Source organism: Phoxinus phoxinus (assembly GCF_949152265.1).
Source record: "Phoxinus phoxinus genome assembly, chromosome: 16".
NCBI classification, from domain to species: Eukaryota; Metazoa; Chordata; class Actinopteri; order Cypriniformes; family Leuciscidae; genus Phoxinus; species Phoxinus phoxinus.
The window spans coordinates 22,523,547-22,528,634 of record NC_136891.1 but is presented as its reverse complement, the minus strand read 5'-3'; the positions used below and the strand labels follow the sequence as shown (position 1 = coordinate 22,528,634).

Genomic DNA, 5,088 nt, shown 5'->3' with positions numbered 1-5,088 from the left:
TTATTGTAAAAAAAATTGCCCCAAACATAATTACACTTGCATTCAAACAACATTGAGAAGCTTTTGGTTTTGATATTGAGAAAAAAGAAAAGAAAATAGTGTTTCTTGTTTTTCTACAAGCAAAAGTTGCAGATCTAGCCTGTTTTGTGTGTGTGTGTGTGTGTGTGTGTGTGTGTGTGAGAGTGTGTGTGTGTGTGTGTGTGTGTGTGTGTGTGTGTGTGTGTGTGTGTTCCATTCCTCCCTGTGAGCGGTGGACTTCAATTATTGTGATTGGAAAGCAAGGGTCATGTGACTAGATGGATTCTGACTGTTTTTGATCCGGACCTCTGGGCCAATTGTCGATACACACAGACGCTATGACAAATTATGACTTCGAGGGTCAAGCATTCTCCATCTACACACACACTCAAAAAAATGACTCTTTGGTTGAACATGATTTAATCATGGACAGTGGTTCCACGTGATTGCTTCAAGTTATTTGAACACGACTGAATCAGGTTTTTTGGACAAGACTGAATCAAGTTATTTGAACATGATTAAATCAAGTTATTTGAGCACGACTGAATCAGGTTATTTGGACATGATTAAATCAAATTATTTGGACGAGTCTAATTTTAATTGAGTTTACTCACTTCGCTTAAGTTCATCCAACATGAAGTATTTGGGTTCAGATAACATGGTTCCATCATGTGGAACCACTGTCCATGCTTGAATCATGTTCAGCCAAAGTTATTTATTTGTGTCTATTTAATAGACAGTGTTAAAATAACATACCATCAACCTAAATATAGCTTTTCTTTTAATACAATGGTGGCAGTCTAAAGATGGTACTGATTGCATATAGCAAACCCATTGGAGTTGCTTTTAAAGTGCTTTTAAATTCTTAGGTCCTCCACCGAAGCACATGCTGGACACTTTACCACAATGGTAACTCACCCATAAACACCTACATATAAGAAAGTCATTTAAAATACCAACATAATAGAATTATTTTATTTTTTTATCAAAGAACACTGCACAAAGCAATTACGACAGACCAGGAGGATATTCTTAAGTATTTATTGAAATACAACATTTACTTTACAAAACATTCTCAGGCATAAAACAAAATCAGCGGGCTTTATAGTAAAAATAATTAAAATAACATTAAAACAATCTTATCAGACTTTTTCACCAAATAAGTGAAAACTGCACAAACAAGAAAATATGCTTGTTTAAAATTTCCATTTTAAAATGGTAAAAATGTGTAAATATAAAATAATATTATAATAATAAAATAACTGAAACAGAAGTTTTTAAAAAATTTAAAGGGATAGTTCACTTTGAAATTAAATGTTGGTATGTTTTATCTTACCTGAAGTGCATCCAAGATGTAGGTGTCTGTCTCTGCAGTAGTTTCAATTTTGATATTTTTAGGTCAAACTGTTCTTTGTCTGTCAGTCATATGATGCAGGTATATAGGCACTGTCTCCAAAAGCATGCAGAGAAAAGTCCCACTTAAATTCCCCATCGTAAGTGCACATTGATGGCCTAAGACACTAAACAAGCGGTTTGTGTGATAAAACGAACAGTATTTAAATAGTTTTTATCTCTTTTACACAACGACGTCCAAGTGATCTGTTTACACCGGATTTCTTCCCCAGAAACTAATCTAACCGCCTTCGATTGGACGTTGCATTTTTAAACTCAGCAGAAACGCGTGTGATTGGCTGTACGGCTCAACGCATGCCTTTGATTGACCTGAACAATGAAGCGAGTAGTGTGTCAAGATAGAAGGCTTACAAATTGGGAATAAGTGAAAACTCAACACTCCCGGATAAGTTCGCGCGAGCTTAGGCCATCAATGTGCAATTACGATGGGGAATTTTTTATTTTGGACTTTTCTCTGCATGCTTTTGGAGACAGTGCCTATATACCTGCATCATATGACTGACAGACAAGAACGGTTTGACCTAAAAATATCAAAATTGAAACTACTGCAGAGACAGACACCTACATCTTGGATGCACTTCAGGTAAGATAAAACATACCAACATTTAATTTCAAAGTGAACTATCCCTTTAAGTAAAATGTTTCCTATAGATTCAACAGCACTTTATGAATAAACTGAGAAGTTAGTGTACTCTAAATATGGGCATAAATAAGTGCAAAAAACAGCAGCAGTGCACTGACCAAGACTTGGTAGACATCACCACCTCATCTTCAATCAAAACATCCAGTGAGTTTAAAGACAACGTTCCTCCTCACCGATGGCGACACTGCTGCACCTGGTCAAACTCCTTTTTCTAAATGCATAAAAAAAAAAAAAAAGTAAAGTGTTAGTGTATGTCACCACATATCATAAAAACAACCCTTTTGAGGGCAGACATTTAAATTTTCATAAATTAAAATAAAGGCGTGAAGGATCAGAGTAGTGTTTATTCAGTAGGGTTTGTGCCCATTTAAAACCCTGTAGTAGTTTTCACAACACGTCTTCCAGAGATGTTTGTCAGAAGGATTGTATTGGGAAAAAATGTCAGGGGTTTATCGGTTGTATGTTCTAGAGCTTAAAAAATAAAAAATAAAATGTAATTTGGCATCAGTCGTTTCTTTATTACAAAGTAGAAAGTAAAGTGGTACTTAAAAAGGATAGTTCACCCCAAAATGAAAATTCTGTCATCATTTACTCACTATCACATCATACCAAACACAAGAATCTTGTTTTTTATATATATATATATATATCCATGGGACCATCCATCAAAAGTCTAGACAATCAGTTTAGCTTCAAGTACATAAAGACATAGCTAATCCATACGAATAAAGCAGTTTTATACAAGCCTTCCAACAAGACACAGGCTTGATTAATACATTTAATTGAGAAGCTTGAGATAGCACAAACTGAGGTTTGTGTCAAGCAAGCACGATTGAGCTTCCCTTTAAAATATTTGCATTACATGTGTGTATTGTTGAATGTATATTATGTGAATAAAAGACTAAATTAACTTACTTTCTGAAGCTTAAAAATAAAGATTTCCTAGACTTTCAATGGATAAAATATGACAAAAATGATGAAATATATTATTTATTTATTTTTCTTAAGATTAACAAAATTATGGTTTTGGAACATGAGGGTGAGTAAATCATGACCATTTTCATTTTATTTTTAGGTGCACTATCCAAGTCATGCATGTATGCTAATGTCAGCTAAAAGGATAAAGTATTCCTAAGTAAATAATGTAGTCCTGACATGTTTCCTACCTTGTGTGTCTTGAAATCATCAGCTGACTCTTCCTTTGAGATAGTAGACATGTCAGGATCGTAGTTCTAATGACATCAATGCCATTTTTGCACTTGAAGGCAAAACACAAAACAATGGTAATGTAACACAATTAAGCAACATTTATTGAGTTTATTTTTATGATTCATAAGACAACTTTCAACGACTGCAAACCTAGTATTAGCAATTACCTGACACCTTTATACAAAATCCAAGGCAAACTTCAGGATAAGTGGAAATATAACACAAATTATATATTTTTATCCATTTTAAGAAAGTATACTATAGCTAGAATATTCAAGACTTCACTGGTATTCTTCTGAAGTAATACAAAGTTACTCTGAATCATAGACAGACTAAAATTTAAGTTGAAATTGAACTTAGCCAATAGGTTCTAAATAAAAAATGGTGGCACACTTCATTACATAAAACATCATTAGTCCTTGGATGTCATGATGTTATTCATGTGGTGCAAGAAACAAAATGGTTTGATGTTAGTTGAGGTTTGCGTAATTTTTCGTTTGGGCTGTGTATGAGTTGATCAAAGATTTAAATTTAATTCTAAAAATATTGCATTTCTTCAGAAGGTTTTTTTTTGCCACTTGTGCTGCAAGACATCTCTGAAACTGAACAATGTAACGTAACAAACAATGTATTTAAATAACTGGTCATAATATGTGACCATTTACATCTCATACAACACTAAAAACAATCAGTTTTTTTTTATTATTATGTGAATTCTAACTTTACTTACTTCGTTTTAGGCTCATAGTATTGCATCATCTTGTTGACATTGATATCACACCATCCCTCACTGCCTTTACTCTGAAAATATTTATTTACAAAGCATGAAAACAACATTGTTAGTGTGGGTTTGGGTTTCAAATTAGAAAACGTGAGAAGCAAATAACAGTCTAAAATGTTAACTAATGTTAGCAAAACAGCCATCATAATCGGTCCTCGAGCCACTTGTTCACCGAGACTTCGGCTGCTTTAGTAATAAGCATTACATGGATATGCTAGATAAAATTGACGAAACAGATCATAAAACGATTAACAAAAAGTTTTAACATTGTAATGTATGAATGGATGGGTTTGCGTTAACGTTACCTGTTGTTTATGTGGTGTGAATGACGGTTAGAGATGTAACGTTAACGTTAACGTTAGAAGATGGTCCGTCCGTCAGCCGTCTCCGTTTTAAAATAAAATAAAAAATGTTTGTCCAACTGTGAGAAATCAAACACAATATTTATTAATTTCCCACTGACAAACTGTGGTGGTGTAAAACACTGCATATTTAACGTAACACATGCCGCTAATAACTGTCTTTGATGTAACGTTAACGTAAGTTAACTTAATGGCGCGCGCGCGTTGGTTCCGTTTCTTTGCTAGCTAACATTAGCTGCTACGTACATTAGCTACTGGGATGGTTAACCTTCAGATAAAGAAGTACGACAATAAGACACAAAACGTTCAAATGTGCTTTAAATGGGGATAAAGAAGTTCGAAATGCTCACCTGTTATTTTTCTTGACCGTTAGCAGTCCTGCTGTGACCCGTGAGTGATGTGAGCGCGCAGCCAGTGTGGGGGATGGGCGCCTGGGGCCCTGGGCAAACAAACGACTGCCTGAGAGAAAATGCGCGCGTTTTTTTTTTGCTTCTTGTGAAACACTCCTGGATAATATTTTGCCATGAGTAAAAGTAGTTAAGTCTTAATGATTTATGTGGCTTTATGATTTAAATTAGATTTATGTATTTACTATTGTTTATGTTTTTATTTGATTAGCTTTTAGTTTAGTTATAAAAGAAAACGGCATAATAAAATGAGCC

The 5,088-nt window shown here is 34.3% G+C and overlaps 1 long non-coding RNA gene across 1 annotated transcript; it reads right to left on the bottom strand.

The window, feature by feature from the left end:
- Positions 1-1,972: 1,972 nt before the first annotated feature.
- LOC307012488 lies at positions 1,973-4,885 on the bottom strand. Its single transcript, XR_013800623.1, has 5 exons — positions 4,777-4,885; positions 4,370-4,485; positions 4,014-4,084; positions 3,241-3,332; positions 1,973-2,285 (listed from the first exon to the last, which is right to left on the bottom strand). It is a non-coding gene; the product is annotated as an uncharacterized lncRNA (long non-coding RNA).
- Between the last annotated feature and the right edge of the window lie 203 nt (positions 4,886-5,088).